Below are 15546 nucleotides of genomic sequence, written 5' to 3'. Positions count from 1 at the left end.
ATCCTTTTTTTATAGCATCGATAGGTGGACATGCAAATGTCATCTGATAGGGAGTGGTCACCACTGCCCATAGACATTCGCGCCGTATGAAATTTTAACCATTTCTTACATAACCAACCTTTTCAATCAGTTGAGAACTAAGATGTTATATGTCATATGCCTTTAGTCAATCACCTCAAGATTCGGAAAACAATAATACTGTGTTTCTGCTTTGCAGTAGAATATATAAGTGGGTAAAGGGGTGATACCTATCTAGACGGCTTTATACAAAGCGCTACTACCAAGTAATACTTATGATTATTTTAAAATTCTATGGTAAAAGAAAACTTCTGTTCTGCGACGAATTACAATAAGCAATACATTAAAAAAAACTGTTTTTTACTAAATTTTATCTTTTGTTATATTTATAAACTGTAGATGGATTTGAAGCAGAAGAATGCAGTTTTGTTTATACAACTATTTAATTTAAGTAACAAACTATAAGGGTGTGTTATACCTATTTATATTACAATTTCAGGTCTTAAATTACTAAATTTTTAAAATTCGTATATCTCACGACGCCTTGTCCGATGGTAGAATGATGAAGTAAGTATTGAATCACGTAACTGCTGTATAACGTAAAGTAGCACGCTACTTGCGCCAATGTTTCGAATTGTGCAATTTGAAATGAATGCTTGATGTAGCCTGATGTTTGGCTAAGTCACCCCGAAGCGACTAGAATACTTCTTGCATGAACGAACATGAGCCCGATATAGTCTTGATAATATATACATCTGTCTTATTCGGGATCAAAATCCCTTGAAATGATATATGAAAGAAGAATAGCAGTTTTTTTTCCAAATTTAATCGCCTCAAATGTACGTATAATTTTAACTTAATATACTGTGGGAATAAAATTGTATTCATTAGAAATATAGAATTTCTTATGACGTTACAGCAAGTCCACGAACTCATTATACATTCTACCATCGGGTAACACTTCTGGTATTGTTTTGTTCCCGATATTGAAAGGTGAGTAAGCCAGTATAACTTATACCTGAGAAGGGGCGTAACATCTTAGTTCCCAAGGTTAGTGGTACATTGGAAACGTAAGAAATGATTAAAAATTAATATGTTTAGGCATTGGTGACCATTTCCCATAATAATAATAGTCTATATTATCTTCCGCGAAACTATATTTAAAAAAAAACAATGTTCAATTAGAACACTAAACTTTTGAGTTGAATGTTACCACACATTTTAATGCCACTGTCAAAATAAAAAGTTTGCATTACTTTTAGTTTTTTTCTCTACTTGACATGCACAAACATACTTACAAGTATATACTTAGAATAGCGTCTTAAAAGCGCTTAAAAAAAGTTAAAGTCTTTAAAAGTTTTTTTTAAAGCGCTTCGCCAAATAAGGGATTAAAAAGTCAAAAAATCAACATATACAAATAATACAAAAAATCAATACATACAGGGCTAACGATATCGATTTGGTCATTACGAAATATTTAATTCATTTGATGAACGATATAATGAATTAGATGTGTTATCTAAGCGTTGTCCACGACAATAAAACAAATAAGGTTTTATATTAATGAAACTTTTATGATTGCTGTTAACTTTCGATTTTACATATTCGTAGTACTTATTTTTTTTTTTAATTTAATTTTATAAAAAAAGACCTTTTATTAAATAGTGAGCAAAATGGACATTGCATGTTTCCAAAAAATTAACATTATTGGTTGGAATGTACACAAATTTCAATAAAAACCGTATAAATTATTTGTAGGAAAATTATAACCATAAAATTATTGGTAATTTCAATCCCTTCATAATAATTAACAACAACAATAGTTTAGCAATATTCTTTGGAGTCCTCAGAACTAAAACTTAAGTGTAATTATTTTCCTTAGAAATTTATTGAATAATAATAATACCTGTCTACCTCTAATTCAAAAAAAACTTTTTATTCTATAAAAGAAATTATAGATTAAAAATAATATTTGATTCGAGGATCAAATACTAAATGTTGTCTTCTTGTACATTTGACGAAATTCTCTTCCATATTTAAACTTTTACCCAATCTATGGATCTAAAAGAAATAAGTAAATAATCATGAAGATCTCTATGCTCTACTTATTTCATAGGCATATAATGTAATTTAACTGACATGGAATCGGATCTATTATAATGCACTTACTTGTAAAATATAATGTCTTGTTGCTTTCTACCGTGTAACGTAGCTCTTAAAAAACGATATATAATAAATATTTCAGAAACATTTTTTTAGTGTTGTGTACGAGACCTATTTTTACGGTCGTGTTGACGATGTTCCACAGAGTATATCCTTCAATGAGACCAGCTATAAGAAAAAAAACGGTATCGCGGATACTCCTCGCGCTCGGTTGACGCTTAACAGCAACGGCTGTCAATTCCCAGATTTTATGAGCCAATTCAACATTAAGGCAAATTAATTCGTTCGTTTTTTGCGATCATATAGAAATATCGCACTAAAGTCGTACTTGACGCCAATGTATATAGGCTCATTTGCCATCCGGTGTCATATTTGCCGGCCCATCACCAAAATTATAAATACAAAAAATCTATTCATTATTTCTGAGTTAAGCGGAGACAACAACGTGCAATCAAACTATATAAATAAATCAATAATAATAAATCATCGTACGACCAATTCAGCTCCATTGATATAATTATAGGAAGATAGGACATGAATTGTTAATTGATTACAGCAAATGAAAAACATAAACATTTCAATGGTTATATGACTCAAAGTAGCTTATGTTAAGGAGTACGTAACGACAGTTAGAGTTGTGTTTTATTACTATTTGATTATTATAAATATACTGGAATATACTAAAGTGTAAAGTGAAATTTGAGAACGAGATAATGTATACCCATTTGTTTAAAATAGAGTGTTCATTAAAATAAAAAATGGCTTTATATTCGAATGAAATATTATTCGATAATATTTTGGATGAAAATATTAAAGGAATCTTTTTACCTTTAAGTATAATGCAGTGGTTGATTTTTTTACCAAAATATAGTATTTACGAAAACTTCATCGTCTTCAATAGACCTATTGTTGATATTTTGTCATCTATGACCTTTTTAATACCAATTGTATCGATGATATGTCGTATTTTAACGAAAGAACAAAGTGGCATGTTTTTTTCATTAGTTTATATATCTGATACAATATTGTTCGGGTCTGGGTTTTTATTTAACTATGTCATAAACCTTGCTTATAGAGGCCTTAATATTGAGTTAGTTTTAAATATCCAAAGAGTTTTTAAAAAGATAAAGTTGAATCGATCTGCACTAGTTCAAAACAACTTTGCTTTTTGGTCCTATTTTGGTGCAATACTGCTTTTTTATACCATATATATATTCATTAATGTTTATTTTTCATCGAGAAAATGGGTCGATTTGGTTGTGGTAATTTCGTTTATTCATTATGATATAAATACTATTCACGCTTGTCAAGTGTTGAGAATCATTACGAATCTCTTAAAGTTATGGAACTGTGACCTAAAAAGAATGTTGGAATCACGCTTTAATAGAATCATGGAAGCTGTTGACACAAATGTCTGCATAAGTGAAAACGATCAATATTTTGGTAAGGAATAAGCGACCATATTTTTTTTTAATATGTGCTCTTTATTTTTTTCTATTAAACTTAGTTGCTTAAGCAACTTTCTATTTATAGAAAGCCTTTTAGTTCAAATAATGAAAAAAATTGATTTGAAATTATGTGAAAAAAATATTATTTATCAAATGTTTATGTACTTGTTAGTATTTAATAAAACCTTTAAGTATTTTATAAATATAGTGGAATATTATAAATATAGTTTTTTTATACAGTAAAATCCAAATATCATAGAGAAGATGTGACACACAAAGATTTGGAGAATTATTTTGAATTATATAAGAAAATTTTGGAAACATATGATATTTATAAGAAACTATTTCAATGTGCAGTAAGTACTTTATCGGTAAGATAAGGTGAGATAAGGCTTGATTATCAAATAAAACTCTAAGTAACTAATAAAATTCTAAGTAACTCAGGAAAGTACAGTGGAGAGCGACTAATTTGAAAATTATGATAATTTATAATTTAATGTCTCGGTTCTAATAGAGAGATTCATTGAACTCACGCGAGTAACATATTAATTGCATAACCTGAATAAAAATTATGTCTAATTTGTATGCTCCCGAAGTCAGTTCAAACACCGAAATAATATCGAGATATTCATGACAGTGAAAACATTCCCGTGACTTAGAAAACACTTAAAGCGCAGACATCAAAAAAATCCGGACCCGATTTTGGATTAGCCGTCTCTTGAAATTAAGAGAGTTGACTGTACATCTGTGTTTGTGCACTATTATATGTCCTGCGGATTTAGAAGTTTCCTTAGACAACCAGCGATATGGACCGAATTGGTTAGGAGGAAATCGTATTAATTATAACAAATTAGTTTATATCTGCAATTCCTTTTCATTTTATCAGCCTTTCTAATATGAAAGATTTTTTGCATGGCGAATGAATCATAAGTGTAGGTCGTAAATTTCGTATTAAAATATTATTATTACATGTATTTCATTTAATTTACTTGGTAGTAGGGCTTTGTGTAAGTCCTTCTGGATAAGTATTACCGATTCATCATTTATTATACTGCCAAGCAGTAATGTTTAGTATTGTTATGTTCCGGTTTCAATTATGAGTAAGCCAGTCTTATTGTAGGAACAAGACATAATATGCTAATATATTAAAAATGTAAGGAATGGTTCAAATTTCTTACCGCACCAATGTCTACGGGCATTGGTGATCACTAACCATAAAGTGGCCCATTTTGTGGTCCACCTACCAATTTTATAAAATAAATTAATAAATCAAACATATCTTTGGCAAAAAGAATAAAAATTGGTACAACACCAATTTAAATCAATTGCCGAAAAACAATCAAAGCTGGAGGACACGATACCGAATATAATATTTTATTTTAAACTGTTTAGGTGCTGTTTCAAGGATTGGAAACTTTTTATAATTCTCTCGTCTGTGTGCAGTATTGGATGGAAATAGATAAGACATTTGAAAAGGATTTAAATATTGTAAGTAATAGATATGTTACAAATTGGTGAAAATCAAAGTTGGTTCAGTAAGATTTTAAATTAACATGGTTATTTTTATTACTAACAGTATTTAAAACGGGATATTTACCATGTTTTTTACTTTCGCTTTTTGTCTCGTGAACAAGACATTCGTAGATAATGTCGAAATATCGAGCTCCACCAAATAAAAATAAAAAACATGGTAAATATCCCGTTTCTAATACTGTTAGTAATTGGTTCAGTAAGTTTAAATTTATTGTTTTTTTTATTAAGCTTGCGAAACCTTGAGATCAAGTGATTTGTATTTTCTGTTGATAAGGTTATGTGCGAGCCTATTTGAGCAGCTGTACCGGACACACATTTATTTATTTATTTATTGAATTATTACAAGCAGACTGTTGGCAGAAATCTTAAATGCTAAGCGCTTTCTCAATTGTAGTTCTTCCACATATTTTCAAAATATATACATTGAATAAAGGACAGTATAATATATGCATTTATTTATATTATTTCTATCGATGCCAATGTCAAGGTAACCAATTATCATCGGGTTGCTCATGCAAGTCTCTCTTTCCCCTTTAAACGATTATATAGTATTTGCGTAAAACATTCACGATTATTAAATATATGTATTAAATTTTAGGCTAAAATCAATAAGGATTTTCAAAAAACACTATTATGCGCGTGGATTTTAAAGGATTTCATAGTTATATTGGTGCTAAGTTTTGTGTGTCAAGCATTTTATACGGCTATCGGCGACGCCGAAGCATATTGTTTACATCTACTTGCTTTTAACAAAAATCCAGGTGAGAATTGGTTCATATGAAATCGTAATAATATTTTATTCTTGCCCAGTTGTCAGTTCCAGTGATCACGTACCAAGGGTTACCTAAACTCTGCTTTTATAACTAATTGAAAAAAATATTTTCTTTTGTGTATATCTAGAAGAAATAACAATAATTGTGACTAAATTAATTAAAGTACTCAGATTAGCAACTGCTTTTCCCACAGACATGGCCTATTCATAGGTAACAAAAATAAACGGTTTGATGAGGATGAAACCCTTGAAAGCACTAATTGAGATAATTATGTTGTAGATGTTAAAAGGTTTTGCAAGAATATATTACGCTTAAATCAAGTAGCATTTAGAAAAATGCATGCGTATGGACTTTATCTTCTGGATCCGAAATTGCTTTTAAGCATCATAACTTCAGTAACCGCTTATGCTGTTGTAATAATTCAATTTGAACTAATTAAATAATTATATATAAATGTCCCACTGCTGGGCAACTGCCTCATCTCTTTTTTTTGCAATTTGAAGTTGTTAAGCGCGGAATTAACCACGTAAAGTATACACATGTACCAGTTTTCTACTCTAAACATGCGGCAGATTTTCATTCATCTGAAAGAATTATAAACACAAATTAATCACATGAAAAGTCAGTGGCCCTTTACACATAATTATGTAATAGCTATATATATACTATTAGTTATTTATTAATAAAGTTTGTAATACTGTAAATTGGTAGTCATGTAAATAAATGATATATCTAGAATAACGCTTGATTTTTTTATATATTTTAGTATTCATAAAGATAATTACATCTACGCCTTGGAAGTTCCTTTGATCCGAATGAAGCTTTTGAAAATTATATTTTTTTCACATGTAGTTCGCAAGACAACGTGATAGACATTTAAAATAAAATTAAATCATACTTTATTTAAAGTTATTACTCGGATTCCTCGTTTCTCCGTCGAAGAAATTTCCAAGCTGAGTATGCACTAATGTCATGTACGTAAAAGGTTGTTTTTTTTAAATATTATATTATATTATTATATTCAGCTAAGAGCTACATATCTCTTCTACTATTATATTAATGTCATTTTGTCAGTAATACTTTCATGGCTAAGCCACTGAAGCGAATTCGATGAAATTTGATTTGAAACAAGATTAAGCCTCAAGGAAGGATTATAGAACTGTAGCTGTCTTATCACCAAGTTTTTGGCACTACTACTTCAAGGTCTAAGTATTTCAACATCAAATGGGACAAAAACATAATTTGGAATAAGACACGAATATTTAGATAGTTTGTTTGCTTCAGTTTTTAACGCAACAGCTCCGGATCTTATCAGTTTCTCTGATATGAGACGCGGCTAGCGTGTAATGCATGTAGCGTCCCACACTAGGGCCCGTCCTCGGTCCCCGGGAACGGAGGTTAGTCCATCAGGTATCTTACATCATCACGACTAATGGATGGTGGCAAGAGCTTTTTTATTGTATCATTAAGAAAACTGTAGCGGAAAAACCTACTTGAACTTCTTGGACAAGAGAGACCATGTAATTCGAAAGAGTCCACCTCCTGTGAGCCTCCTCCTAATCCAGGTTGGTATCTGTTTTCGAAGCACAGAAGTTTTCCTAGTCGAAGACCAATTGATATGCGGAAACATTCATTATTTAAAAATGTATGCAACTAGTGATCTTCTCTTTTGTTCTCTTCTGATTTTTCTCACGCCGATGGCACCATATGGAAATGTAGCTTAAGTCTAAGAATATTTATTTAGATATAAATTTAGGTATGACATCGATTTGATCGATATGGCTAGAAAAATTCCAGATTGGGCTCGCGTGCAGAATTTACATTAATTTTGGAACAAAAAGACAAAAAAATGTTTTAAGATGTTATACGCTATATAAGAATTTAAGATGCCTAATCTGCCGATATTGTCTTCATCAAACAGTGGAGCATTGTGTATATTTATAAAGAATTTTCATGCTAGGTGCAATTTTATTAAAAAGCATTATTTAAATTTAAATTACTTAAACATAGAACCATAGAGTGCTTCACCAATATTAAAACTTATTACTATTATTTTATTAGGTTACTTGCATTAGGTGATTAAGGTAAGATAAGGCACATAGATTATTACGTAGATTAAGTATATGAACGTTAATGTAATAACTAAATCAATAGTCCCATCAGGCAGTATAACTAAATTCGATGAGAAAAATAAAACAAACACAATCGGTGGGTCATATTAAAATAAAATCACCTAAAGAGTCATTCTTAAAATACTATAAAGGACGTAAAAAAATTATCTCAGGCATTATTAGGTCATCTCTTTCGATAACTTATTTAAAGAAATCAAGAAAAACGAAAGAGATTTTGTACCCATGGCTAATTCTGTTAGTTGTAATGAAATGTTATATGATAATATTTTGCATGAAGAAGTACGTGCCATGATTTTGCCATTTCATTTGATAGATTGTTGTTTCTTGTTACCGAGATATAGCATTTACAAGAGTTTCATTACCTTTAACAGTACCAGTATGGATTGTTTGTCATTCCTCGGTTGTTTTCTTCCCTGTATTTTGTATTTTTGGTACTACGCTATGACAATACAGTTAACAATTATGTTATTCAATTTAAGTCTATCTTTCATGGTTACCTTTGACGTAATACTTAACTCTGCTACGCTTGTCATTGTATATATATTAAATATTTTTTTGAGAAAATATAATGTAGAACTAGTACTCAATATTCAGAGAGTATTTCAAATGTTCAAGTATAATGTATATAAAAAATTTAAAACTTCTACTGTGATTTCTTATTTGTTAATAGCTTCAATTGTTGCGTATTATTTATTATATTTTTTATTTAACTTATTTTACACCAATAAAAATAAGTTAGCGATTATTTGTGATTTAATTTTGCTATATTTTAATATAAACACCTTATACGCTTGTCGCATTATTAATATAATACAAAATCAACTAAATTTATGGATTTCTGAATTAGTAGAAATAAGTAGACAATCAGAAACACCAGTTGCTTACGAAGGGACATCGCTAGAAGCAAGTTTATCAACTCCAGGTAAATATAACTATTTAATTATTATTTTTATTGACATTGTTTGCTTATTATTTTTGATATTATATTATTTTATGTATTTGGACAAAGTTTTTAAAGATTAGACAGCAGTTATTGAAACTAGAAAGAATTATAAATGTCTCCTTAAAGTGTATGAACAAAATGAACATTATGATTAAAAAATTAACTGAACTAAGCAGTTGCCCATATTGTCAATAAAATCTAAAATTTTCTATAAGAATGAATAGTATTAGTAGAAAGTTAATCAAAGCTTAAATAAAAACAGTAGACGGTATATAGTAGGTAACAATGGTAGATTAATGAATTTGCAAACATGCAGATGTTTTAAACACTACAGTATAATGTTTTGATGTAACATCTATTAGCACGCCTTGAGGGCAAGGACAAATTGTATGCCGGGATGGCAATCGCCATGAGGCTCTCTTATGCCGCCATACCCTCTTTCTGCCTCTGTCTATATTCTCATCCGTGTTCGTACTATATACGTCATTGCTTTGCTAATAAGTATACATGAATACATCTGCCGGGCAACCTGCGGCAGCTTCTTTTATATTTTTGATGTATAAAGTAAAACAACCAAATCTAACCTATTCACATTGTTAGTATTATTTTCTAGATATTTCTAGCCAATGGGACATTGAAACTAGTAAATTAAAAGAAGATTCAGCGAAACAAGAGTGGCTGAGACTATTCCAAATTTATAAAAAAATATTGGATACATATGATATTTACAAAAAGACATTCCAGGTTTACGTAAGTAATTTGATATTTTATCCCATCAAAATCCATTTTGTTCTCAATAAAACATTAAGGCTTATGTAACAAAATCAAATACAAATAGTTAACTATTTTGTATAATATAATTTTCATCAAAGGCTTACCCACTAGCGGCTACATTATTTTTATGTTACTTTCTTCCAAAACACTAGATCTACAAACACAATTTGTATTATATCTATATCTTTACCTACCGAACCGGTGGTAGCTTTACTTTAAATGGTTTGTTAAATGACGATTCAAAAGTGCTTGTAAAAGCCTACTTTAATAAAGTATATTTTGATTTGATTTGATATAATGAAATCGTATTTGATCGAAACCTATACATGGAAGATATTTGAGAAGAAGTATTTATGTATTTAAAATTTTTATTTAAAAATTTTAGGGGTTATGTATTAATTAACGCAAAGGATCACATAACTATTTATCTGTTCATTTGTTACCGTTGATCACGGAAACGGATTAACTGATTTGGATGCGGTTTTTTCTGATGTACTGTTATAACTTTAGAGTAACATACAGCGTTTGTTTTATTAAAATCAGTCCACAAATAGAAAAAATATGTCAATTAAAAATAAAAACATCTAAAACTGGTTGAAACTTTTGTTGATTATAGTCTATAAAACCATTACGATAAAAAGTAAATGTGTCCAATGTTTATAAGAAAAAAACAATAAGTTAAAAAATGTAGATTCAAAGATTTATAAATTACTAACAAATTTCAATGTAAGTTAAGCTCTAGTCGAGCATATTGAACGGTATTCAGCTAAGGCTGGTTCCGTTGCCTTATAGTTGAAAAACTGTCTGTATTTTATTTTTGTTTATTTAGATAGGTACATTAAATTTCTTAATTATTATTGTGTTTGTTAAAATTTTACGCTTACAATAATAAGTCTTATATGATATTATTTTGTTCAGATCGTAGGATATATTATAGGTTAGGTTCGATTTTTTAATAAAAACTTTAAAACAAAAACTGTAGTTACATAATACTTTACTTGGTTAGTAAATATATTATGAGTTAGGTTGAAATTAGGTTTTATGTGTGTCTGGCTAGATAAATAGGCTTTATTAATTATTTTTATATTTATTAAAAACTCTGCTTACAATTACTTTAATGTTATAAGATAAAAGGACCACGGCGACAGTTAGTACGAGTTATTTATTATTTTGTGTATGTAATAAAATGTCATAATATATATTACAAACTTAAACATGGATATTTTTTGGCTACACGTTATTTATCAGGGTCACGTGAATTTAGGTTTGTTAAGTTTGTAATTAAGCTTGGTAAGTCACTGACTTGGACGAGTTCCTACGTTATTTTGTTAAATAGTCGTGTCGGTATTTATTCATTATAAAAATGCGTTAAAGCAATCAAACTTTTCCTGATATACCAAAACATCCAAAATATTGAGATTAACTCAATCGTAAGAAACTGAAGAAGATTATGATTTTTGGTGACAGTTTTTAGTGCAAACGGCCACCTTTATGTAGCTCTGTCGCGTGTTAGCAAGTCCAAAAAATTCTATGCTGTAGTCCCCGACAGTTTTACGTATAATATCGTGTACAGAGAAACATTGTATATTTACAAGATGATAATAATTGTTATTGTAACGACAATTATTTTCTGTTTCTACTAATAGATTTATACAAAATTCTACTCTTTTATTTTTTTAATTTGATCATAATTTTATTTTGTTTTTGTCTCAGACCATACATCACAGCCTGAAAACATTTCTAATTGCAATGTTTTATGCAGAATTTATTCTAATAATGGAAAGTCAATATGGAGGTCGATACGTAAGCATAAAATTTATTATCATAACGAAATTAATATTTTAAATATAATAATGATTTCTACAAGTTACTTTTTTATGTAACAGGTAGGTGGGCAGACAAATGGGAACCTGGAAGTAAGCTGCTACCACCACCCGTAGACATTGGCCTTGTAAAAAATATTTACGATTTCCCACATCACACCAATGCGCCATCAATCTCGGGTGCTAAGGTGTTATGTCCCTTGTGCCTACAGTTACACTGGGTTACTCTCCCTACAAAACAGAACCCAACAATACTCAGTATCTAGCGGTAGAATATCTGATGAGTGGGTGGTACCAACCCAGGCGGGCTTGCATTGAGTCCTACCACCAAGTAAGACTTATAGTCTAGGTTTCCAAATAGCAATGAAAAAGGCTAACGTAAGGTAATGCTTTTAATTTTCAGGTCCTAACTAGCTGGGAGATTGACAGAGTATTATTACTTACTATCGTAGTAAAAGATATTATGATTATATTTTTTGTTAGTATTTCCTGTCAAGTATTTTATTCAACTGTTAATAAGGCCCGGCTCGCATGTATTAAAGTTATTAACGAAAATAAGTCAGATGGTAAGAATTTTTAATATTATTTAAATATAATAAATAAATTATTATTGATATACAAATAATATTAAAATAAAAAAAAAATGAATAGATTGTAGAACGGAGTGTTTTTTAAAACCGACTCGCAGGTCGAGATTGTATATATGTGTTATGTGATGTATTAATAATGTTAATGTTACATTTCGACCGTCGTTTTAAATTATTTGCATCTGTCATGGTCATAAATTGACAGAGCGCATCGCGAGACATCGACATAATGACTTTTCTTCTTCAAAGTATTTGTGATTTATGTATGACATTCCTATTTTGATGAAAGGGTCAGATTTACAATTTACCCCTAGATAATAAAGTACATCTCGAGACCTTTTTCTATGTTCCTAAAATATATATTCCTTTTTTTTACTTTAATAAAAACTACGTCATATATAAATAGGAGACATATTTGGCTTCAACCATTTTAATAGAAACAAATTTTTAATTTTTATTCTCTAGCCGATGCAGGGCCTCTAGGCAGCCACCTACACTGAATAATTCGGTACCGCTTGATGGTGGATTTTACGATTTTTTTAGCTTGTATCTACTATGGTTTATCTCTAGAATAAGAGGCAACAAACGTCGGCCATTATAAAAACCAAGAATACTTAACATAGCTAATTTAATATTTCAGGTGCAAAAGAAACATGTAAGAATGTTTTGCGTTTAAGTGACGTGGCCTTTGGTAAACTACAAGCTGGTCGTATTTTCGTCATAGATGCAAAATTTCCCTTACTTTTACTAAGTTCCATAATTTATTATATCATAGTACTAATACAATTCGTCTTTTTAAAAAAATAATATAACGTTATATTTTTTTAATGTCAAAGCTTCTGTAATGAAAATTGAAAAAAAATATTATAAAGTATAAATGTTAACTTTTTCTTTCAAATTCGTATTTTTATAAATCATCTTAAAACTTGTAATAAGAAACAGCAAATAATCCCACCCTGTACTACAATAATAATCAGCTGATCTTTCCATCGTATTCCACCTATGACCAAATTGTACAACGGTGTAATTTACACTAAGATTAAAAATAAATAAATAATATTAAGAATGATTGTTATGAATGTCAAATTGTATTATTTCAACAATAAATATTTAAATATCTTAATCAGAATTTTAATACGGATATTTTTTATAACGCGCGTCATTATGAGTACAAATTATTTTGTATGGAGAGAATGCGTAATCCATTAGAAAATAATACAATATTTGGTAAAATGTTAGCAATTTATATATTTTATTCACCATATATATTTAGGTATAGGGCGTATATCTCTTCTAGATATAAGTACCCATAGTATTAATTAATTAATATTTTTTTTATATATCGTGAGTGGACAAATTTCAAAGCAAAAAAAAAAAATTGAACCATCAGTTTAGTGTAAGGGATATCATAATTTACATTGTAGCATGTCATACTAGTGCATCAACTAGGCGCCCTACCTAGGTATGTTTCTCTAAATGAGACAACGTGCTATCGACAGAAAGAGCAGCCTGCATAAATATCTCTCTTAAGTGGTTTATCACGTGAAAATATTGATAGTTTTGTTTTGGTGTCAACGAGTGCGTGCCTATTGTAGACTAGCGTAAAATTTTACATACACTATGGAGTTATAGTTTTTAAGTAAAGCGTAATACGCAGAGCGTTTAAAAAGTATATGAGCTACTTAGGAAAACGTTCGATTTAGTTATAAGGTTAGTTATATGCAGAGTACTGTTCACCTATTATAAATGATTATGATATATTCGTACTCTATAAATAAAATTAATATCACCAAGTAAGTCTACTACGGCAGAAAATATAACAAATTATGTTAAATCCACTTAATTGATTCCTTTGGACGCTATGCCGATATTTTTGGAATAATATTTTACAAAGCATTATTTGAATTGAAAGTTACCTACAATCATACAGAGCATTATTAATATAAAACCTTTTTATACTTTTTTTTATTAGGTTACTATGTTAGTTGATGTTTAGATAAGATACATGTACATTATTATTTACATTAAGTAATTATATAAAAGTTAATGTAATAACTAAATCAATACTTCCAGTAGGCAGTATAACTAAATTCGATGAGAAATAATAAAACAAACAAAACCGGTGTGGCAAATTACAATAAAATCACCTAAAGAATATTTCTATTATGCGTTGTATATTATTTATTTAGTATGTATTAGGCGTTATTGGGACAGATGAGAGATCTTTCAATAACTTATCCAAAGAAATCAAGAAAACGAAAGATTTTTTTGTACCCATGTTAAATGTCGTCCCATAATCACTGGGACAAAAAACTACTTACGCTATTAATATAGAGAATAATGTATACGTGCACAGATTGATAGGTATTTTGAAGCATAAGGTACTTAAGCATTTCATAATTTACAGGTTAATCTTTTGACCTGACTATAAATATGAGCAGTACCATATTTGATAGTTTAATAAGAAATTCCATTTTTTTCATATTATGTCATTAACTATCAGATATTCGTTGGGAATAATAGATATTAATAATGAATTCATAAAAATAAATTATTTAACTTGTTTAAGCGCCACCTATTGAGTGTAACGCGAAATACTTAGGAAAATTACCGTTCGTAGCTCTTTTTGCTGTAGAGGACTTACAAGACTCGTTTAATTCTATTTAGTTTTATTTTATCGTAATAGATGACGTTCTAAAAAGTTTAAAAAAGTATAATATATTCTACTACGTGACCTTGACAGTATGTGATGCAATACATCAATGCTTATTAATTCATTATTTATATATATATAGAACAAATCCATTACACAAAGTCAAAATTTTATGTATATACATAATATCTTTATCATAATAATCCCAGCAAATATATATAATGCCATATATTCCCAGTGTTGGACAAAAGCCTCATGTAGAAAGAATAAAAATGTGGTCACCACGGAACGCCTAGCAAATATGAAACTTCGAATTTATATAATATTATTGAAAATTATAGAATATAAAATATCATTTTTAATTAAAAGTTAATATCCAACTGGTCGGCTAACGCCTCCTCTCCCTTCTAGGGGAAGGTTAGGATTTTATTCCACCATAGGATACTCATGGGGCAAAACTCCAGTGACATTAGACAAATCCAGGTTTCCTTCACATATTAATAAAAACCACCCAAAAAGTTATATACAGAGAATTAGGCCGCGGAAAAGGAGGCACAGGTTTTATTGGTATACAAAATTTGAACAAGAGTCGCATAACCAATCTTAAAAGAATTTCATGATAAGATAGTAAATACTAGAATCCATAAATACATAACTGAAAGAGATAAAATGACTCTACTTAACTTACATAATATAAAC

This window comes from Vanessa tameamea, chromosome 10, assembly GCF_037043105.1.
Source record: "Vanessa tameamea isolate UH-Manoa-2023 chromosome 10, ilVanTame1 primary haplotype, whole genome shotgun sequence".
In the NCBI taxonomy this organism is placed as follows: domain Eukaryota; kingdom Metazoa; phylum Arthropoda; class Insecta; order Lepidoptera; family Nymphalidae; genus Vanessa; species Vanessa tameamea.
This window is presented reverse-complemented; position numbering follows the sequence as displayed.